We start from the raw sequence: 23,911 nt of genomic DNA, 5'->3' as shown, positions 1-23,911 counted from the left end.
AAATTATGTGAGGGGCGGAGAAGGACGAGGGGGAATCTGGGTCCGTCGGGGCAGGGGAGGATCGTGCAGAGCAGAGCTCTTCTACCTCTGTTCCAGAGAGAATTTGGAGAGACGAGCTGGAAAATGCAGCCATCGGGATTTCAGATCTTCCCTTCTGTTCCGAGCAGTGGCTTTGGGAGGCGGTGGTAGGAGCCATAGGTTGGGGGCGGGAGGGAGAGGCGGATGGGTGGATGGAGAGAGCCGGCTTAGAGCGCCCTGAGAGGAGGGAGCGTAGACGGTGGAAGGCTGAGCGGGAGAGAGACCCGAGTCCCCGCCACACTCTTCCTCCCCTGTCTCTATCTGTTGCTGACTTGTTCATCCCAAGCGCTTAGTACAGTGCTCTGCACATAGTAAGCGCTCAATAAATACTATTGAATGAATGAATGAATCTTTTCTTTCTGTCTCTCTGTCTGTCTGTCTCTCTCCTGAAAGTATTCGGGCCAGTCATTCTACTAAGCACCGGGGTAGAGGACAAATCAGCCTCTATCCCTCGTGAGGCTCACGGTCTTAATCCCCATTTTTCAAGTGAGGTAACTGAGGCACAGAGAACTGACTTGCCTAAGGTCGCGCAGCAGACTAGTGGTGGTACTGGGATTAGAACCCAGATCCTCTGACTACCAGGACCCTGCTCTTCCCACTGGGCCACCCTACTTCTTCCCGGGGATCTCCTTGTGGGACGAGGATCGTTTCTGACCTGGTTACCTTACATCTACCTCACTGCTTAGTACTGTAAGCTCACTGTGGGCAAGGAATGGGTCTACCAACTCTGTTCTATTCTATTCTCCCACGTCCTTCACAGGTTGCTCGACTCACAGTGAGTGCTCACTAAATAGGATTGATTTATTGATTGATTCATTTATTCAATCCTATTTATTGAGCGCTTCTTGTGTGCAAAGCGCCGTACTAAGCTTTTGGGAGAGTGCAGTGTAACAAGAAGCAGACCCATTCCCTGCCCACAGTAAGCTGACCGTCTAGAGTCTAGATTAATTACATAGTAAGTGATTAATAAATACAATTCTTATTATTAATAATAATAGTGTTACTGTTATAATAATCTCTGGCCCTTTTGCTGCTCCTTTGGCTGGAGAGTGGTGAAAAGGTATACGCTGGTCAGAAGTTCCTGATACATGCTCAGAAATTTATTAATAATAATAATGATGATGATGATGATGATGATGATGATGGTATTTGTTAAGCGCTTACTATGTGCCAGTCACTGTACTAAGCGCTGGGATGGATACAGCAAATTGGGCTGGGACGTGGTCCCAGTCCCACACCGGGCTCACAGTCTCGATCTCCATTTTACAGACGCGGGAACCGAGGCCCAGAGAAGTGAAGTCACTTGTGCAAGGTCACGCAGCGGGCAAGTGGCAGGGCCGGGATTAGAACCCATGCCCTTCTGAGTCCCAGGGCCGGGCTCCAGCCACTCCGCCCGTGTTGCGATTACTAACCCCCGTGCTTGCTGACACTGAGAGGGGCAATTGAACAGGAGAGCTTTTAAAACCTGCGTCTGTACGTTGGGCCTTGAAGTGCGACCACCAGTCTCCTTAGATGAAGGACAAGGTGGCTCTTCGCGGCAGTTAAGAGGCTAATGAGCAGAATGGTGCGGCTGGCTATAAAATTCGGGGAGGATATGGAATATACTTAGAAGCAGGAGGCTTCAGAGGCTATCGACATCAGGGCTTCGTACCGCCCGCTGGCTCCGTGCGTTGGGGAACCTTCAGCGTTCATCCCCGAAAACAGAGCAGAGCCGGGCTTCAGCGTACTTGGCACGTCTTCCGGAATCTTTCACTGACGGGCGCGTGAATATTACATTTAATTACGTTAAAGGATGAGGCGCCGCGTATTACCCGTAAGGGAAAAGACGGGTTCAATCAGTTCGCTGTGACTAAGAAGCCCATTCATATATGTCACCTGCTCCTCTTCTTTCTGCCTCATGCTGTGACCTCAGAGGTGTCTGCTTTTCTCGGAGTGTTCTAAAAGTCTCCTTTATTAAGAGAATTGGCTCCGAACTGAGGAGAGAGACAATGGAAGAAGAAAGAGAATTAAATCATAGCTCCTAGGGAACTGGGCCAGCCCAGGACAGCGTGGCTCAGCGGAGAGAGCCCGGGCTTGGGAGTCAGAGGATGTGGATTCTAATCCCGGCTTCGCCACTTGTCTGCTGGGTGACCTTGGGCAAGCCACTTAACTTCTCTGTGTCTCAGTTATCTGTAAAATGGGGATAAAGACTGTGAGCCCCACGTGGGACAACCTGATTACCTTGTATCTACCCCAGCGTAACCGCTTAACGAATACCACAATTATTACTATTATTATTATTATTATCAGAACAGTGCTCGGAACATAGTTAAGTGCTTAACAAATACCATCGTTATTATCATTATTATTACCTGAGCTTATGTCTTGGAAGAAAAAACATTTGGACTTGAAGACCATCTACCCGACCATAATAACAACGATTATAATACTTAGTAAGTGCTGATTAGGTACCGAGTGCTGAACTAAGTGCCGGGGTCTGTTTATTTTGTCTTATGCTGTCGAGTCGCCTCTGACTCCTAGCGACTCTCAGGCCACATCTCTCCCAGATCGCCCCACCTCCACTTGCGATCATTCTGTTAGTGTAGCCGTAGTGTTTTCTTGGTTAAAATAGGGAAATGGTTTACCATCGCCTCCTTCCATACGGTAAACGCGAGTCTCCGCCCTCGACCCTCTCCCGGGCCGCTGCTGCCCGGCCCGGGTGAGTTTTGATTCGCAGCCGAAGGCCTGCCCCTCGCTAGCCACTGCCCAAGCTAGGGAGGGAATGGACGGGCCTCTGCTTGACCCTCCGTCCCGTAGCCGAGACTGGTAGAGCCCTGGAAACTCTCCGGGTGCCATCCTGAGAGGGGCCGGAGGGAGGGACAGACATTAATATAAATAAATGGAACATTGTATCGCCTCTTGCCACGTCTGGGGCTGAGGCCCGGCAGAAGTGATGGCTACTTAGAGCTATAGCCTATCCCGGGAGTCCTGTGACACCAGGCGTCTCCGGGGTTTGACAAGTGGCCTTTTAATACGGACTCATTGTCGAAGCCCTTTTCCGCTCTGAGGAGGCTTTCAGAGGGCTCAGCATAATAATGCTCTACATATCCTGGGGTCGATTAGTTTGACCTCCCTCCCCTCCTGAGGTCCCCTCACCCCTGAGATTGATTTGCAGCTTCAAATGGTAATCACCTCAGGGCTCCATCTGGGGCAAATTTTTCTTCTTCATCGGCGGCGGGCTGACTTCCCCAGAGGCCCCGGGGCAAAGAGTTGGGTGCTAATCATCTGGGGCTCCCTGTCTAAGTAGGGGGGAGCACCCGGAACCAATCTCCGTTTTGCAGATGAGGGAACTGAAACGCGGAGAAAAAGCAGCTTGGCCCTGTGGCAAGAGCATGGGCCTGGGAGTCTAATCCTGGCTCTGCCACTTGTCTGCTCGGTGATCTTGGGCAAGTCATTTCACTTCTCTGTACCTCGGCTACCTCATCGGTAAAATGAGGATCGACACCACGAGTCCCATGTGGGACAGGGATTGTGACCAACCCGATTAGCTTGAATCTACCCCAGCGCTTAGTACACTACATTACAAGCGCAGAACAAATACCATCAAAAAAAGGTGGGGACGAATTCTTCCCCCATATTTGCTTGCTTTGGTCAATTTCCCATAGCGCTTAACAAATACTATCAAGAAAAGGAGGTGGGGACAAATTCTTCCCCCATATCTGCTTGCTTTGGTCAATCTCCCAGAGCGCTTAACAAATACCATCCAAAAAAAGGAGGTGGGGACAAATTCTTCCCCCACCTTTGCTTGCTTTGGTCAATCTCCCATGGTCCGATCTCTTTCCTCTCGACTGTAAACTCACTGTGGGCAGGGAACGGAGCGTGTCTACCAGCTCTGTTGCATTGCGTGCTCCCAAAGTGTTTAGTACAATGTTCTGCACCCAGTAAGCGATCAATAAATATCATTGATTGATTATAATTTCCTACCTCCAAATAACAAATTGTTGGGCGGTCTTGGCTGTGGGGTTACGCCACCTGAGCAGATTGGTTTCCTGCCAAAGGAAGGAGCAATAATGACAATTAGCTTCTGGGGGGTGGGGGGGGGGGGGGGTTGGCCATTCACAGAATTAACTAAGCATAGGACGTTGTCCTCATCATAGAAAACAAATGGCCAAGGCTCTGCGCGGAAGCAACTGCCCTGCGAACGCAACTGCTGTGCGTACAAAGGAATGGGAAACAGAGCTGGGACTAACTCTCAGTGGGTGGGTTTTGCATGTCGTCGAAGGACACTGAGCAAATCATTGCAGGATTGATCGAAGGAATCAACTGAATGCCCTATCTTGGACCAGCCAACTAAAATTATGACCGAAAGAGAAATCAGAACCAATAGGCTTTTTGCATTTCTTATATTGTCTTATGCCGTCGAGTCGTGTCCGACCCCTAGCTTCGCCATGGACACGTCTCTCCCGGGACGCCCCGACTCCACCTGCGAACGTTCTCGCAGTGTAGCCGAAGTGTGGCTCGGTGGAAAGAGCCTGGGCTTGGGAGTCAGAGGACGTGAGTTCTAATCCTGCCTCCGCCACTTGTCTGCTGGGTGACCCTGGGCAAGCCACTTCACTTCTCTGGAACTCAGTTATCTCATCTACAGAATGGGGATAAAGACTGTGAAGCCCACGTGGGACAATCTGATTACCTTGTAACTACCCCAGTGCTTAGAACAGTGCTGGGCACATAGTAAGCGCTTAACAAATACTATGGATATTATTATTTTAGAGTTTTCTCGGTCAAAATGGGGCAGTGGTTCACCATTGCCTTCTCCTTCCGCGCAGTAAACTTGAGTCTTCACCCTCGACTCTCTCCCGTGCCGCTGCTGCCCAGCACGGGGGAGTTTTGACTTTTAACAGATTGCCTTCCACTCGCTAGCCGCTGGCCAAGCTAGGAATGGAACGGACGGGCCTCTGCTTGACTCTCCCTCCCGTAGTCGAGACCGGTAGAGTCCCGGAAACTCTCCAGATGCGACCCTGAGAAGGGATTTCTTATATACCTTCCAAATAAGTACGCAGGGAGGCATAGTGAACATAACTTGCGGGTGACAAATTATTTATGAATGAACTGGGATGCTATCTTTTATATGAAAATAAATTAGACAGTGGGCACTTTTGTGGAGTTTTTTTTTTTTAATGAAACTGTGCTGTACTTTTCAGGGCAGAAATGCCTGGAAGAAATACCTTTCTGAGCCAGCAAAAAATGCAATGAATTCTACATCCTGTTGTTCCTAAGAACTTTACTGACTTCTTTAAAACTTATGACTTTTGGTGTAATTTTTCCTTTAAAATAGCGAACTATGAAACTATGAAATTGATAATTATACCTTATTTTGTTCAAACTGTAATTGTAAGGTTAAATATTTTTTTAAAAACCAACCAGTCCTGTTTCACCTTTAAAGACACTCTCTTAATGTTTGAGTCCCTTAAAGCAAAAGACATGCATAGTGGGAGAAGCGGTCTCCACTGGAAGTAGGTTGGGATATTTGCAAAGGCATTTCCTACCTCTCTGCGTTGATCGGAAACAGATGACCGTCGGCTTTAAGGCGCTTCATCTGCTCTGACCAGTTTTTATATCCGAAATCTTCTCCTACTCCACCCCAGCATGAATCATCGGTCTCCCAAGCTCATCTTCTGCGAGCCTTTTGCTTTGTTCTCTGCACTTATCCATAATTTATTCATTTATATTCACGTCTGCTTCCCCTTCTACAGTCAGAGGACGTGGGTTCTAATCTTGCCTCTGCCACCTGTCCCCTGTGTGACCTTGGGCAAGTCACTTTGCTTCTCTGTGCCTCAGTGACCTCTTCTGTAAAACGGGGTTGAGGACGGTGAGCCCCGTGTGGGACAGGGACTGTGTCTGACCTGATTACCTTCTATCTACCCCAGTGCTTAGAACGTTGCTTGACACACAGTAAGTGCTTAACAAATACCACAGTTTATTATTATAATTATTAAAGGCACAGTCATACAGCAGCCATGGGTTCTAGTTGGAGCAAGGGTGAACTCTTCACTACCTGAAAGTCTGTGCAGCGGCTTAGTGGAAAAAGCCCGGGCTTGGGAGTCAGGGGTCGAGGGTCCTAATTCCGGCTCCACCGCTTGTCAGCTGTGTGACTTTGGGCAGGTCTCTTAACTTCTCTGTGCCTCAGTTACCTCATCTGTAAAATGGGGATTAAGACCGTGAGCCTCACGTGGGACAACCTGATCACCTTGTATCTATCCCAGCGCTTAGAACGGTGCTTGGCACATAGTAAGCATTTAACAAACATCTTTATCAGTATTAGTATTATTATTCTTGGTTTCAGTTGGTTGGTCTTGATCATCAGTTGGGGATCTGTGCTCTAAATCTAGCCCCGTCTCCGTGGCAACATCTGAAGAACAGGTGCGGTAGGACAGAGCTCTGAAACGAAGGTGGTTTTACAGTCCAGGTGAGCTTCGTGCCTCCTCATGCCTCTTGGGTACCAACCCGAATGGGAGGGAACTTCGTCGTCCTCATTAATTTGGGCACATTTCTTGCTTCCCGACTAACCTTTCCCTCATACAGTGCAGCTGTGCAATTAACCGCTTCTCTGCCCCATAAAACCTCTGCCACCAAAGGGATCATAGTTCGCCCTGGGATTACGTCAGACCACCGCTAAAACAGACCCGGCTCTAAAATCGGCACTCAGAGGTGCCTCGAGTAGCATGGCTCAGTGGAAAGAGCACGGGTTTTGGAGTCAGAGGTCATGGGTTCGAATCCTGGCTCCGCTGCTTGTCAGCTGTGTGACTTTGGGCAAGCCACTTAACTTCTCTGTGCATCAGTTGTAAAATGGGGATTAAGACTGTGAGCCTCAAGTGGGACAACCTGATTACTCTGTATCTACCCAGCACTTAGAACAGTGCTCTGCACATAGTAAGCGCTTAACAAATACCAACATTATTATTCATTCTTTGTGCCTGGGGATAATAATAATAATGTTGGTATTTGTTAAATACTTACTATGCGCAGAGCACTGTTCAAAGCGCTGGGGGAGATACAGGGTCATCGGGTTGTCCAACGTGAGGCTCACAGTCTTAATCCCCATTTTACAGATGAGGTAACAGAGAAGTGAAGTGGCTTGCCCACAGTCCCACAGCTGACAAGTGCAGAGCCAGGATTTGAACCCTTGCCCTCCGACTCCCAAGCCCGGGCTCTTTCCACGGAGCCACGCTGCTTCCACAGATGAGGGAACTGAGGCACAGAGAAGGGAAGTGACTTGCCCACAGTCCCACAGCTGACAAGTGGCAGAGCAGGGATTCGAACCCATGACCTCCGACTCCCCAGCCCGGGCTCTTTCCACTGAGCCACGCTGCTTCTCTGTCAGCCGGACCTCGGGAGGGAGGATTGAAATGGGACAGTTTTTCAAGACTCAGCTCCTAGCTGGGTAAACATGTCAATCCTACTCAGGATTAGGCGTTACCGGGCTCATGCGTCCCAAGAGATCTGGGAGATCAGTTTACGACATCGACTGAAGATCAATAATTTAAGGAGGGGCTAACATTTGTGTCGGGGCAAAGAATGACAGAAAAAAGACAAGCCAATTTTTCTCGTTTGTAACTGAAGGCAAAGCAGAACCTGCATCGAAATGAAGCTCTTCGGCCGCAATAACGGAAAGTTTCCACAAGCTACCGTTCACACATAATAAACCTTAAATTTTTTGCTCTGTAGTAGCGTGTTAAGTGGTACGTGTAAAGTCACGGCTCACTCAAGCCAACAAAACATTGTGATTATGTTTCTTCTGGAAACGAGGGGATGTGTTTTGGGACGGGAGGGGGATAATTGAAGAAAATCTCCCAGGAAAGCACAATGACTGTAACAGCTGGCTGTGGTAAAGGGGAAATCCCAGTTTTTTTTTTTCTTCTGGGTTAAAGAAAGTAACAGTCTGACTCTTTCGAACGTCTTCGAATTTTCTAGTCTGGCCAACGACAACGAAAATTGATTTTTGAAGTACAGAGCTACTTAGAGGGGTCGGATTCTGAAATGGGATTGAGTTTTACCCAAAATCAACTAGAATGTCTGCACATGGTCTGTGTCACTGTTTACTCCTACTCGCCTGAAGTGTTTCCGCTGTCAACGTTCATTCCCTCTGGTCATCTTGGCGCTATGGATGTTTCCTTTGGGAAGTTCCACTGATATCAGAGAATGTGCCGTATTGGAGGGTCCGAACCGCTCCCTCGAAAGCGGTTTCTCTTCCTCATAAAAGTACATTTTCCATACCGGGGAAGCACTGTGGCCAAATAGAGCCCGGGACCGGAGGTCAGAGAACCTGGGTTCTAATTCATTTCTGTCCCCTTTTTCTGTTTAAATGGTATTTGTTAAGCGTTTACTATGTGCCAGGCACTGTACTAAGTTCTGGGGTAGTTATAAGCTAATCACGTCGAATTGGACACGGTGCGTGCCCCACACGGGGCTCACGGTCTTAGTCCCCATTTTACAGATGAGGAAACCGAAGTGCAGAGAAGCTAAGTGACTTGGCCAAAGTCACAGAGCAGGTACTTGGTGGAGCCGGGATTAGGGCCCGGTTCCTTCTGACTCCAGGCCCGTGATCTGTAATACTACTAATAATCATGTTGGTATTTGTTAAGCGCTTCCTATGTGCAGAGCACTGTTCTAAGCGCTGGGTAGATACAGGGTAATGAAGTTGTCCCACATGAGGCTCACGGTTAATCCCCATTTTACAGATGAGGGAACTGAGGCACAGAAAAGTGAAGTGACTTGCCCACAGTCACACAGCTGACAAGCGGCAGAGCCGGAATTCGAACCCCCGCCCTCTGACTCCCAAGCCCAGGCTCTTTTCCACTGAGCCACGCTGCTTCTCTGTCTATCCGCTGGGCCATGCCGTGTGACCTTGGGCAAGTCACTTCTCCGTGCCCGTTACCACATCTGTAAAATGGGGATTAAAGCCTCCTCCCTCCATTTTAGACTCTGATTGAGCCCTGTGCAGAACAGGGACTGTATCTCACCTGATTATCTTGAATCTACCCCGGTGCTTACTACAGTGCCTGGCCTGTAAGTGCTTAACAAGTACCATTAAAAAAAAAAGGAGAGAGAGAGAGAGAGAGAGAGAGAGAGATCATATTGTGTGATGAAGAATGCTTCGGTGAGGGTATTAATAATGTTGGTATTTGTTAAGCGCTTACTATGTGCCGAGCATTGTTCTAAGCGCTGGGGTAGATACAGGATAATCAGGTTGTCCCACGTGAGACTCACAGTTAATCCCCATTTTACAGATGAGGGAACTGAGGCCCAGAGAAGTTAAGTGACTTGCCCACAGTCACACAGCTGACGAGTGGCAGAGCCGGGATTCGAACCCATGAACTCTGACTCCCAAGCCCAGACTCTTTCCACACTGAGCCACGCTGCTGGGCCCGCAGGTTTGGATTGGCCATTTCATTCATTCAATAGTATTTATTGAGCACTTACTATGTGCAGAGCACTGTACTAAGCGCTTGGAACGTACAAATCGGTAACAGATAGAGACAGTCCCTGCCCTCCGATGGGTTTACAGTCTAATCGGGGGAGACGGACAGACAAGAACAATAGCGATAAATAGAATCAAGATAGTAATAAATAGTATCAAGAGCAATAGATAGAATCCAGAAATTTCAGATTTGGACCAGGTCTGGACGGGGTCTCGACCACCAGATGTGAAAATGAAAGGAGGTGGATTTAGAATCCGCTGGTCACCCCGAAGATGTCAGAACAAAGGAGAAATTGCAAAGGCTTAACCTTTCAGCCGCAGCAGCCGGAGGGAGCGTCTCACAAATCGATATCCATCTGTCACCCCGGACCTTCCATTCCGCTGCCTTGTCATTCTTCATGCCACTGAGAGGGAATCTGCTCCGCTTCTTAGCTTAGTTTACTGTTATATAGTATTCATTCATTCATTCAATAGTATTTATTGAGCGCTTACTATGTGCAGAGCACTGGACTGAGCGCTTGGAAAGTGAGTTAGAGACAGTCCCTGCCCTTCGATGGGCTTACGGTCTAATCGGGGGAGACAGGCAGACAAGAACAATAGCAATAAATAGAATCAGTCAATCAGTAGAATAATAATAAATACATATTTATAAATAAAGAATCAATAAATAGAATCGATAAACAGGAGAGGGAATATAGTACCCTCCCAAGCGCTTAGTACAGTACTTGGCCCACGGTAAGCGCTCGATAAATACGACTGAACGAACGAATGAGACGAGTGGCTACATTAGACCACTGAGCCGGCTCCGTTTTCAAAAGCCGGCGTCTCGAATCTCCTCTATTACCCGGACGAGGAAGGTAGTTGATAATGAGAAATTTCCGAGCGCAAGGCGGGAGTTTCCGAACAATCCACGTCCAGTCTTGGGAGGGAGGTGGGCAGCGGAGCGGGACCCACAGCGCTTCTGTCCGTATCTGTAATTTATTGATTTCTGTTAATAACGGTCTCCCCCTCTCGGCTGTCAGCTCTCTGTGGGCAGGGAAGGTGTCTGTTTACTGTCGTACTCTCCCGAGCGCTTAGTACAGTGCTCTGCACACAGTAAGCGCTCAGTGAATACGATGGACCGACTGACTCCTCTCTTCTCCTCAATCGCTCCGTGGCGGGGTAGCGGAAAGAGCGTGGGACTAAGAATCGGGAGGCCCCGAGTTCTAGTAGTCCCAGCCTTGCCCCATGCCTGCTGCAGGACCTTCCACGAGCCACTTAACCTGTGTGCCTCAGTTTCCTCATCTGTAAATGGAGATAAAACCCCCGCTCTCCCTCCCTCTTAGCCTGTGAGCTCCATGTGGGACGGGCATTGTGTGTGACCTGATCAGCTCCGTTCTACCCCACTGCTTAGTACAGAGTAAAGTGTTTAATAAATGCTATCATGATCTGTTGAGCACCTACCATAGCTGTAAATTTCTCGGAGACGGGGACCTTGCCTATCAACTTTACTGAATTGTACTTTCCCAAACAATTAGTACAGTGCTCTGCACACAGTGGTCCGTAATTTCTTTATGGTTTTTGTTAAGCGCTAACTGTGTTTAAGCCCGGGCAGATACTAGTCAGTCAGGTCAGACGTAGTCTCTGGCCCACATTGGAGAAGCAGCGTGGCTCAGTGGAAAGAGCCCGGGCCTGGGAGGCAGAGGTCGTGGGTTCGAATCCCGGCTCTGTCGCTTGTCAGCTGTGTGACTGTGGGCAAGTCACTTAACCTCTCTGTGCCTCAGTTCCCTCATCTGTAAAATGGGGATTAAGACTGTCATGTGGGACAACCTGATGGCCCTGCATCTCCCCCAGCGCTTAGAACGGTGCTCTGCACATAGTAAGCGCTTAACAAATACCAACATTCTTATTATAGAGCTCAAGGTCTAATAGGAGAGAGAACGGGTATTTATTTCACCCCCGTTTTACAGTTGAGGAAACTGAGGCAGAGAGAGGTGTGATCTGCAGCGTGGCTCACTGGAAAGAGCACGGGCTTTGGAGTCAGAGGTCATGGGTTCGAACCCCGGCTCTGCCACTTGCCAGCTGTGTGACTTTGGGCAAGTCACTTAACTTCTCGGTGCCTCAGTTCCCTCATCTGGAAAATGGGGATCAAGACCGTGAGCCCCACGTGGGACAACCTGATTCCCCTATGTCTACCCCAGCGCTTAGAACAGTGCTCGGCACATAGTAAGCGCTTAACAAATACCAACATTATTATTATTATCTGCCCAGGGTCAACCAGCAGGCAAGGGGTGGAGCCGGGGTCAGAACTCAGGTCCCCTGACACCCAGCTCCACGCTTCATCCACTGGGACATCCTGCTTCCAATAAATGCCATTGACGGATTGATTGCAGGGCACAGGGAGACTGTAATAGAAGATTAAACCCGTGTTCCCCGCCCACAAGGAGTTTACAGTCCCATAAAGGGGTTTACAATCTATCGATAGCCCTGCTAATCGTTTTACAACTGTTGGCCAGGTGAGAACCCAGCCCTACTACTGGAAAAAAACAACACTATTGTACTGCAAATGGTAGAATCCTTTGTCTTCCCCTCCTCCCCCAGCCCTTAGAGGCCTACCGAAACCGACGACGCTCCCCTGTCGGTCTCCTGGTCCTTAATAATAATAATAATAATGGCAATAATAATGTTGGTATTTGTTAAGCGCTTACTACGTGCAGAGCACCGTTCTAAACGCTGGGGTAGATACAGGGTCATCAGGTCGTCCCACGTGAGGCTCACGGTTTTAATCCCCATTTGACAGATGAGGGAACTGAGGCCCAGAGAGGTGAAGTCGCTTTCCCCAGGTCACACAGCAGACGAATGGCAAGGTCAGGATTAGAATCCATGACCTTCGGACTTCCGGCCCCGTGTTCTATCCCCTGTGCCCTGCTGCTTCCCGCCTGAGCACGTACTACGTACCAAGCACTCTGCAGCATTTCTCCCAGGAGATATGGGGGGGGCGCGGGATTATTTGCCCGTCACTCAATCCACCGGGGGCTAGAGGACGACGGTTAAACCGCACCGGGGTTTCGGGTCAGCGACGCGGACGCGTTGAACCGACGGACCGGGTGATGTCTCTGGCCTTGCCGCTTCCGTGTTGCTTTTCTGTCCTGCGCTTACATAATCGGTTGTCAAACGTTCATTTCACCCACAGGACTTGGAGTCCTGCCACTGTATGGTATTACCCGTAGGTGTGGGTCTTAAATGAACTTCCTGCCTCCCTCCTTGATCTGCAAGAATTGACAATTCCAGGTAGCGGTCACTCCTTTTACGCTCTCTGTGGAGACACTCTGATACTCACCCCGGTCCCGCAGCCCTTATGTAATAATAATTCCCGTTAAGCACTTACTATGGGCCAAGCACTGTTCTGACGAGTGGCAGAGCCGGGTTTCCAACCCACGATCTCTCCCCCGATTAGACCGTAAGCCCGTCAACGGGCAGGGGTTGTCTCTATCTGTTGCCCAACTGTACGTTCCGAGCGCTCGGTACGGTGCTCTGCACAGAGTAAGCGCCCAATAAATGCTATTGAATGGATGAATACCAGTTCATCAGGTTGGACACAGTCCCCGTGCCACGTGGGGCTCCCTTCTTAATCCCCATTTTACAGACGAGGTCACCAAGACGCAAAGACGCGAAGCGATTCGCCCGAGATCCCGCAGCGGACACGTGGTGGAGCTGGAATTAGAATCCAGGTCCTTCGGACCGCCTTATATCCTCTCCCGATTCATCTCGCCGTAATTTTTTTTAAAATGCCCGTCCTCCCTTGTAAAGTGCCCGCGGGAAGAGGTCAGGCCTACAAATTCTACTGCGTGGCGTCTTCCCGGACACTTAGGTTTCGTGCTCTGCACGCGGTAAGTGCTCAATAGATACCATTGATTGTTTTATCATGGATGGAAGGAAGGAAATCACTTGAGAGTTGAATAGCTCCTTTTGAGGAGTGACTTTTCCTTAAGGCTTTTCAGAAGTGCATGAACTGATCGGGATCACCAGGCCCCTCCACTAATTCCTTCTCCCCCTCTCCCGACCCAGCCCCTCAGCACTGTACTCGTCCGCTTCCGCTCGACTGTATATATCTTTATCACCCTATTTATTTTGTTTAATGAGATGTACATCACCCCGATTCTATTTAGTCGCCATCGGTTTTTACGAGATGTTCTTCCCCTCTATGACTCTATTTATCGCCATCGTTCTCGTCTGCCCGTCTCCCCCGATTAGACCGTAAGCCCGTCAAAGGGCGGGGGCCGTCTCTGTCTGTTGCCGACTTGTCCATTCCAAGCGCTTAGTACAGTGCTCTGCACATAGTAAGCGCTCAATAAATACTATTGAATGAATGACCGAATGAATACAAGGAAAGGCGCGCCTTTGGAGACTGAGATATTAAACTACATTTCCCTTGCATTTTCCCAGTTCCAGGCCATTTTCTAACCCAGAGGTGTCTTGAGAGGATTTTTCCTTGCTCAGATGAGAGTAGTATATGCTCCCTCCTTTATAACCCGAACCCCATTCGGTTCAGGAAGTCCGCTAGGGTGAGAGGAGGATTATGGAGGGAAGCGATGGTTACAGAGCTGGCTACGCAGAGGACGTTTAATCAGTGTCGACGACTGACCGACTGACTGAAATACCACAGGGTTAGAGAGGATCCTAGCGTATAATTTGTTGCGCAGAGGGTACTGTTTTAGAATACTTAATGCAGGAAGTGGGTCAATTGAGGGAATAACTCATCTCCAGTTACTCAGCAACACGCTATTTATTCACCTCCGAGTCCCTGAGCGCTTTATTTACTATTTCTGCTTATTGCGGAAGTTCTGGATTTATTTCTTCAGTCGAAAACCACAGGGAGTTGCTTTGGGCTCTGATGATACTTTGGTTGGCCTCATTAGGGAATTACTGCCCTGTTTGGCGATCTGAGTCGTTAAGAGTTCTGAGAGGGCCTGAAATGGTCACACTGCCTCGTGCTAGTCCCTTGGGGTTTTCTCCCTAGGATTTCTTAAGGTTGTTTTTTCCACTTTATCCATCAAAAATTTTCAAGCGATGCCTATGCAGTCCAGCTAAGAGCTGTGGAGTTACAATGAAGATGAACCTTAAGTGTGTTTACCACTGCTCCCTTTAAGGGATACTTTCCTCTCCGCCCTTATGCAGCACCTCTTAATCCTTCCAAGACTGCTTATAAACATCAACTAATTAAATTGTTAGGAATTGTTAGGACAGATGGGTATTGCCCACTGGCTGGTGGATTTCATTATCTGATGTTTGGAAAGAACCGGAAAGGTGAACCCTATTGCTCAGATGCTTTTACTGATGGGAAAAGTGTGGATTTTCTTGGAGAGGAAGAAATGGGATCCTAAATTTAATGAGACTGTAGCTCCCTGTGGGCAGGGAATGCGTCTACCAACTCGGTTGTATTGTAATACTAATAATGTTGGTATTTGTTAAGCGCTTACTAGGTGCAGAGCACTGTTCTAAGCACTGGGGTAGATACAGGGCGATCAGGTTGTCCCACATGAGGCTCACAGCCTTTAATCCCCATTTTACAGATGAGGGAACTGAGGGTCAGAGAAGTTAAGTGACTTGCCCACAGTCACACAGCTGACGAGCGGCGGAACTGGGATTAGAACCCATGACCTCTGACTCCCAAGCCCGGGCTCTCTCCACTGAGCCACGCTACAGCCCGAGCGTTTGTACACAGTTAAGCGCTCAACAAACGCGACTGATTGATGGAAACAAAGATTTAGTCAGCATTTAAACTTAGCCTGACAGAAAGGTGAGGTGACCCGAGTTTCTTTCCGTCTGGATCCTTAGACTGCTTCGACCGTCACTTCCGTGGGTGTCAACGTATCATTCAGTAGTATTTATTTAGCGCTTACCATGTGCAGAGCACCAGTACTAAGCGCTTGGAATGGACAATCCAGAAACAGATAGAGACAATCCCTGCCCAGTGACGGGCTCGGGGGAGACAGACGGCAGGGCAGAACAGAACGAAACAAAAACAAGACAACATTATCACGATAAATAGAATCAAAGGGATGTACACCTCATTAACAAAATAAATAGGATAATAACTAATATATAGAAATGAGCACAGTGCTGAGGGGAAGGGGGAGAGGGGCAGAGGGAAAGGGGGCTCAGCTGAGGGAGGGGGAAGGGGGACGGGGGAGGAGAAGAGAGTGGACGAGGTGAGCTATCATAATAATAATGATGACGTTGGTATCTGTTAAGCGCTTACTATGTGCCGAGCGCTGTTCTAAGCGCTGGGGTAGATACAGGGTAATCGGGTTGTCCCACGTGGGGCTCACGGTGAATCCCCATTTTCCAGATGAGGCAACTGAGGCACAGAGAAGTGAAGTGACTTGCCCACAGTCACACGGCTGACGAGCGGCGGAGCTGGGATTCGAACCCATGGTCTCTGACTCCCTAGCCCGTGCTCTTCAATAATAATGTTGGTATTTATTAAGCGCTTCCTATGTGCAGAGCGCTGTTCTAAGCGCTGGGGTAGATACAGGGGTAATCGGGTTGTCCCCCGTGGGGCTCACGGTGAATCCCCATTTTCCAGATGAGGCAACTGAGGCACAGAGAAGTGAAGTGACTTGCCCGAAGTCACACGGCTGACGAGCGGCGGAGCTGGGATTCGAACCCATGGTCTCTGACTCCCTGGCCCGTGCTCTTTCCACTGAGCCACGCTGCTTCTCTTGAAGACACCGCTCCTCCAAGAGGCCTTCCCTGACTAAACTCCCTTCTCCCTTTCTTCCACTCCCTTCCACGCCGCCCGACTTCCTCCCTTTATTCATCCCCCCACCTCAGCCCCACAGCACTTTCGTACCTAAATGTAATTTATATTAATGTCTGTCTCCCCTTCTAGACTGTAAGCTCGTAGTGGGCAGCGTGTCTGTTGTTATATGGTGCTCTCCCAAGCGCTTAGTCCAGTGCTCTGCACATAGGAAGCGCTCAATAAATACTGTCGAATGAATGAATGAAAGCGCTCAATGAATATCGTCGATCGGTTGCTAACTGTGCGGTGGCTGGGTTGTGTTCAGTTGGAAGAGCTAAGCGAGGGTCGAAAGGGAGAGTGGAGGGTCACGAGATTAGACCGAAAGCCCGTCAGTGGGCGGGGACCGTCTCTATCTGTTGCTGATTTGTCCACTCCAAGCGCTTAGTCCAGTGCTCTGCACATAGTAAGCGCTCAATGAATACTATCGAATGAATGAATGAGATGTAGTCTGGGCACCTACCCCGGCTGTCTTCAGATGGTGCACTCTCCTCCCGCTCAAATCACTTAAAACAGAAAAATCTCATTTATTTAGGTATATTAACGTTTGTCGCAAGTGACTTAATACCGAAGAATCTCATTTATTTCTCTATATTAAGGCCTGTCCCTGCCTCTGGAGGGGCAGATAATTCCCCAGAACTCGTAAATAAGGCAGCCGCTTCTACCATTTTCATCCCAGGCAATGAGTGGCATCTAGTGGACCGTGGAGACATTGTACGTCGTGACGCTCTTCGCGGGATTTAAACGACGAAACTGACTTCAAGCAATTTACAGCCTAAAAAGAATTCATTCATTCAGTGGTATTTATTGAGCGCCTACCGGGGGCAGAGCACTGTACTAAGGCGCTTGGGAGAGTCCAATCCAACGATAAACCGACCCATTCCCTGCCCACGACGACCTTAAGATCCTTCCAACGGGACGGCCGCTCGTCTTCGAACCCCGAGTTCGATAACGGCGCGTGTCGGTTCGGAAACAAAGCGGGTCCATTTTCTCGACAGGACTTCCAGATGGGCATAAGGGTAGAAACATTTTAAATAGACTCGTTCGTATTTCGGTATTGCTTTGTAAGGCTCTCGGGAACTCCTAGCCATTCACGGAGGTCGACTGGACCTTGGTTTTCTGCAGGCCTGGGATCGAAGCCTAGATCTGATGGCGGATACATCCGTACCTTAAAGGGGGACATTTCAGTGGTCTTTAATTTCTGGAACACTCCAAAGGGGCCGCCGCCCGTGCCAGCACATCTCCGGTCAGTCGGTCGGATTTATCGAGCGGTTTCTGTGCGCAGAGCCCCGTGCTAAGCGCTTGGGAGAGTACAGACAGTGACATTAGAGTAACATTAGAGTAACATTAGAGTAACAGAGTAACGCTAGAAAGACACATTCCCCGCTCGCGGGTTCGGTCCGGCCCCCGATAAGAAGCCTGGCAGGACCGACCGGTGACGAGGACGACGGTGGCGACGGCGACCGTGGCGACGGAAGGGAAGTCGTCCGGGCTCGGCGGACGGCGGCTCCACTGGGCTCTAATTTCTCCTGTCTCCGCTCGTCGCCGCTGGGCCGCGACCACGCTGAGGAGGTCCAGCTGGGTAAACTTGTATTTTGTCGCCCTTCCCCTGCGTCCGTGCCTCTCAATCTCTCTCCCGTGAGCGTCGACCACCGAGCCCAACCCCGTCGCCACAACGCCGGCCTCCCTCCGTGCCCTCCTCTTCAGTACTTTGCTATTCTCCCTATGTTTCTTGTTCATTCATTCATTCAGTAGTATTTATTGAGCGCTTACTATGTGCAGAGCACCGTACTAAGCGCTTGGAATGGACAGGTCGGTAACAGACAGAGACGGGCTCACGGTCTAATCGGGCCAAGTCGAATAGAACCGCTCCCCTGCGCTCCCCTGAACATCACGAGGCGGAAGTCACCGCAGCCTTTGGCCTCCCCCGCCTTGGGTCTGTGACATCACCCATTGTCTCCCCACCCCAACTGTCCCTCTTAGGGTTTGTCCCCCTTCCCCTGATCACTGCCCAACCGATGGGGCACGTACCCGATAGGCGTCTATGATGTCGCACATTACCTGTCGCCGTGTCAACCGAAGCTCACTCGCGTAGGCTTAGGTGATTAGACCGCGGGCCCGGCGTCGGGCGGGGATCGTCTCTATCTGTTGCCGGACTGTCCATTCCGAGCGCTTAGTACGGTGCTCTGCACGTGGTAAACGCTCAGTGAATACTACTGAATGAAGACTCACAGTCTGGCGGAACTTAGAATCTCCCGGAGGGCCCAGTTGAAAGAGCACCGGGCATGCAAGTCAGGGGACCCGGGTCCTAGTCTCGGCTTTGCCACTTGTCTGCTGCGTGACGCTGGGCAAGTTCGTTCATTCGTTCATTCGATAGCATTTATTCAAGTCACCTCGCCTCTCGGGGCCTCGGTTTCCTCACCTGTAAAATGGGGATTAAGGCTGGGAGCCCCGTTTGGGACGGGGACGGTGTCCGACCCAATTTGCTTGTATCCACCCCAGCGCTTAGTACGGTGCCCGGCACGTAGCAAGCGCTTAACGAATGCCATCGTTATCGGGATCGTCATCATCATTCTACTCCGGCTTCAACCACTCGTCTGTCTTGTGACCTCGGGCGAGTCACGTCACTTCTCTGGACCTCGGTTTCCTCATCCGTAAAATGGGGATTAAGGCCGGGAGCCCCAGTTGGGACGAGGACTGCGTCCGACCCAATCTGCTTGTATCCACCCCAGCATTTAGTAAGCGCCCAACAGATACCATACAAAAAATTGGAGTTATATTTTTATTCCCGTTTCGGCGTCAGACCTCTTCGATCGGTACAGAAACATAACATTTGGGGTTTCTGCTTTATTTTAAAATTTTCACATTTAATAATAATGATGTTGGTATTTGTTAAGCGCTTACCGTGTGCAGAGCACCGTTCTAAGCCCTGGGGTAGACACAGGGTCCTCAGGTTGTCCCATGTGAGGCTCACAGTTAATCCCTATTTTACAGATGAGGTAACTGAGGCCCAGAGAAGTGAAATGACTTGCCCGCAGTCACACAGCTGACGAGTGGCAGAGTCGGGATTCGAACCCATGACCTCTGACTCCCACGCCCGGGCTCTTTCCACTGAGCCACGCTGCTTCCATACTTTATACGGTCAATTTTCCCAGTGCTCTTGGGAGGGAGATAACGTTGTTATTCCACTTCTGTAGGTGGTGATCCTGAGACGTAGAAATAAACTGATAGCAATTTAGTAATCGAAGGAAATGAGAATCTGAGCCTCCTGACCTCTAAACTGCAGATTTACCAACCAATCTACTCTTTCTTCTGGATTATTACCTTGGGTGAAAGGACAAAAAAATAAGTCCTTGAATGTCAGATCGATGATTTAAATGCCTGAAAGCAGCCCTACCATTAGGATCAGCTTTTCCACTGCAGTGAATCTGGCTTTACTGGCCGCTAACGGATGCCATAAAACCGAACCACGAGACCGAGTAGATTTTAGGAAGAAACGAATGTGAACAATCCATTAGTTTTGTTTTCATTGGTATCATCGAGGAGGTCCACTGCATTCGATCGTCCGGTTTTACAGTTTCACCTCTCTGAGGCTGTAATGGCCTCAGAACGGTTCACCAGGCAGGGCAACGATGAACATCGTCATTTGATTTCTATTCTACTACTAACAACACTTGTGGTATTTCGTTCACTCGGTAGTACTTATGGAGCACTCCCTATGTGCAGAGCACTATACTAAGCGCTTGGAATATACAATCAGGCAACAGATAGAGACAATCCCTGCCCAGTGACAGGCTTACAGTCTAATCAGTGCTTGCTATGGGCCAGGCACTGTTCTAAGCGCCGGGGTAGATCCAAGCCGAGTGGGTCGGACGCGGTCCGTGCCCCACGTGGGGCTCACAGTCCTAATTCCCAATTTACAGGTGAGGTAACTGAGGCACAGGGAAGTGAAGTGACTTGCCCGAGGTCACCCAGCAGGCAAGTGGCAGCCCTGGAATTAGACTCCAGGTCACTCATTCATTCAATAGTATTCATTGAGCGCTTACTATGCGCAGGGCACTGTACTAAGCGCTTGGACAAATCGGCAACAGATAGAGACGGTCCCCGCCCTTTGACGGGCTTACGGTCTAATCGTCGGGGGAGACGGGCAGACGAGAACAAAGGCGATAAACAGAGTCAAGGGGAAGAACATCTCATAAGAACCGATGGCAAATAAAACGAATCAGGGTGATGTACATCTCGTTAAACAAAATAAATAGGGTGATGAAGATATATAGAGAAGAGCGGACGAGTACGGTGCTGAGGGGGTGGGACGGGACAGGGGGAGGAGAGGGGGGAAAAGCGGGGGGAGAAGAGGGTTTAGCTGCGGAAAGGTGGCGGGGGGTAGAGGGAGCAGAGGGAAAAAGGGGGGAGCTCAGTCTGGGAAGGCCTCTTGGAGGAGGTGGCCCGGGGGTCGACGGCGGGATAGGCGTCGCGACTCCCCGGCCCGTGCTCTATCCGCTAGGTGACCTCGCTTCACTCACCTTTCCTTAGGGTTGCTGAGTTCCGACCCGTTCATCTGAATCCACCTGATCTCCTTTTAACTCAGCGTTCTTCCATCCTGTCACTCTTTGGGTTCCATTCTGAACTTGCCGGACGATCCACTGAATATCCGGTTTGAGATGTCAGGAGGAGACCTTTATCGACATTCTTCGCCCTGTCAGTTTTACCCAATCCCCCTCCTCTCTCTGGACTCTTTTTCTGTTCCCTCTTCTTGTTCCTGCTCCTAGTAGCGGGCAGGGCTGATTTCACTGGGCGTTGGGCCCGTTTTGTTTTTCTGTTTACTGTGTAACGGCCCAGATGGTGTTTTCCGTTGTGCTCGATCATTAAGACTTAAAAATTGCAGTGAACTGGGACCCCAAAGCCTTCTCTTTTAAACGCTGAAAAGAATAGTAATAATGATGATGTTGGAGTTTGTTAAGCGCTTACTACGTGCAGAGCACCGTTCTAAGCGCTGGGGTAGACACAGGGGAATCAGGTTGTCCCACGTGAGGCTCACGGCCTTTAATCCCCATTTTACAGATGAGGGAACTGAGGCCCAGAGAAGTTAAGTGACCCGCCCACAGTCACGCAGCTGACAAGCGGCGGCGCCGGGATTAGAACCCGTGACCTCTGACTCCCGAGCCCGGGCTCTTTCCACTGAGCCACGCTGCTTCTCAATAGATGGCCTCGCTCCAGTTATCCCGCCTAATTTATTCGAGGAATGTCTCCGACAAGCCGGTTGCGCCTAGACTACACTTCAAAGGGCACGGTGAAGTGGAGCAAGATGGAAAGCTTCCTGTCAATTCTGATTTGCAGGACAAAGATTCCTGCAAGTGAAGGGAGGGCATGAAAACCTGAAAAGCCTGTGCAATTTTGTCGGATACTCGGAACTACCGGTGGTGATGAGGATGACGATGAAAACGGTCCTGACCTTACGCTGGCAAAAATCGGGTTTTCTCTCCCGGCAGGCTAGCTGAGGGTATTTCCCAGATTCCCCTTCCCACTCCAATCAAAAATAAGGTCAAAGCTTCCTTCTCCAGCCGGACAGAATCACCAAAGGAAGGCCATAAACGTCTTTAAAAGAACTGTGAGACGTCCACTTCTTCTATGCCGTGCTCTGCCCGCAGAAAGCTCTCAATAAATACCATCGGTTGACCGGTCGAACGGGTTGGATTCGAGAAGCGGCATGACCCAGCGGATAGAGCAGGGGCTCGGGAGTCTAAAGGACCTGGATTCTAATCCTGCTCTTGCCTGCTGTGTGACCTCAGGCGAGTCACTTCCCTCCTCTGGGTCTCAGCTACCTCATCCGCAACATGGGGATTGAGACTGTGAGCCCCACGTGGGACCGGGACCGTGTCCAGTCGATTTGGTCCAGTCGATAGAGAAGCGGCGTGGCTCAGCGGAAAGAGCCCGGGCTGGGGAGTCAGCGGTCATGGGTTCGAATTCCCGCTCTGCCATTTGTCAGCTGTGTGACTGTGGGCAAATTACTTGACTTCTCTGTGCCTCGGTGACTTCATGTGTAAAATGGGGATGAAGACTGTGAGCCTCACGTGGGACAACCTGATGACCCTGTATCTACCCCAGCGCTTTGAACAGTGCTTTGCACATGGTAAGCGCTTAACAAATACCGACGCTATTATTATTTGGTTGGATCCACTTCAGCGTTCAGTACAGTTCATGGGCTCTCCCTCAGCATCCTAGAAAACCCCCAGGTTCTGGGAGTTCGATTTCCGGAGGCACCCGGCTGGACTCATTCATTCCTTCGCTCATTCCATCATATTTATATTTATTGAGTGCTTCTCGCGTGCAGATGCCTGTACTAAGCATTGTATCGGGAGAGTACGGCGATGGACACATTCCCCGCCCACAACGCGCTTTCCAAGCGCTTAGTACGGTGCTCTGCACATAGTAAGCGCTCAATAAATACTAGCGAATGAATGAATGAAAGGGGGGGGGCAGACATTAATCTAAATAAATGACAGATATGGACACAGGTACCGTGGGGCTGGGGGTTGAATACAGGGAGCGAGTCAGGGAGACGCCGAAGGGAGTGGGAGAAGAGGAAAAGTGGGGCTTAGTCTGGGAAGGCTTCTTGGAGGAGATGGGGGGAGAGTCACCGTCAGATTTAAGGAGGGAAGGCGAGGCAGGACTCCCTTCAGCCTCCCTGTTTATTGGGCCTTCTATTCAGGACCTAAAGAGGCTGAGCATCTTGACAAGCTAAAACTCGTGTGACCTTTCTCTCGATGTTAAGGAAGACCGTTCCGCCGCTCTGGTAGACAAGAAGGGCCCGATGTGTCGAGACTCGGAAGTTATTACTGGACTAGTTCAGACCCATTTAGAGTGATCCGTCGCTCTGCGGGGCCTGACCGTTCCATTTCTTCTTCAGAAAGATAGAAGGGAAAAAGGGAAATTGAACAAAGGAAGCCTTTAATTCCCTTTACGGTTAGAAGCGATCGGGGCTGTTCTGTAGCTATTTCGGCCAGATCTCCCGCAGCTAAAACGAGGGCTCATTCAAATCCCTTAAAATAAAAGCCTGCTTTTGTGACTTGCCCGAGTTCTACCGTCATTGCAAATCTCAATTTTAGGTTGTTTATGCTTACGTTTACTTTTAACTCAGCTCATTCTAAGTGAGCTGCTTTTTTTCCACGTGGTCTATTGGCTTCGAAAATACATTTTTTTATGAATTACTGATGGGCGATATATACTTTCTAATCCTAAGCACACTCGCTTCTCCTACAACGTGGCGGCGATATCCTCGACGACTCCCACGTTGAGGGCAAGTCGGGTTACAGTACACGCGCCCTGACCTCCATGCCCGCAAGCGTTTCTTCCAACATTTGTGTGTCGCCTTTGAGCCCTCAAGAACGTTCCCCGATTCCCCAACACGGTTCCGCTTCAAACGCGTAATGGAGAAACGGAGCAAACCTCTAATTTACGTAGTCCTACTCCGACGTCTCCTACGGCAACCACGGTGCGGGTGAGAATTTAAGCTACGGTATTTTAACTCAGAAAGGACATCCCATCAAAAGCAGGCAGAATTACAGGGAAATCCAATGTCTTTTCCCGCTGAGCGC

The 23,911-nt window shown here is 49.8% G+C and overlaps 1 long non-coding RNA gene and 1 other non-coding gene across 2 annotated transcripts in view; one reads left to right on the top strand and one right to left on the bottom strand.

The window, feature by feature from the left end:
* LOC114815516 overlaps positions 1-7,761 on the top strand; it is a 160,270-nt gene extending 152,509 nt beyond the window's left edge. Inside the window, exons 3-4 of the long non-coding RNA XR_003763301.2 lie at positions 6,401-6,523; positions 7,678-7,761. This is a non-coding gene — a long non-coding RNA (uncharacterized LOC114815516). The remainder of the gene's footprint in view (positions 1-6,400; positions 6,524-7,677) is intronic.
* Positions 4,948-5,085, bottom strand: LOC114815732. The gene has a single exon (XR_003763534.1). It is a non-coding gene; the product is annotated as a small nucleolar RNA SNORA7 (small nucleolar RNA).
* Positions 7,762-23,911: the final 16,150 nt, after the last annotated feature.

Source organism: Ornithorhynchus anatinus, chromosome 12, assembly GCF_004115215.2.
Source record: "Ornithorhynchus anatinus isolate Pmale09 chromosome 12, mOrnAna1.pri.v4, whole genome shotgun sequence".
NCBI classification, from domain to species: domain Eukaryota; kingdom Metazoa; phylum Chordata; class Mammalia; order Monotremata; family Ornithorhynchidae; genus Ornithorhynchus; species Ornithorhynchus anatinus.
The sequence above is the reverse complement of the archived record's forward strand: the minus strand, read 5'-3'. Positions and strand labels throughout refer to the sequence as shown.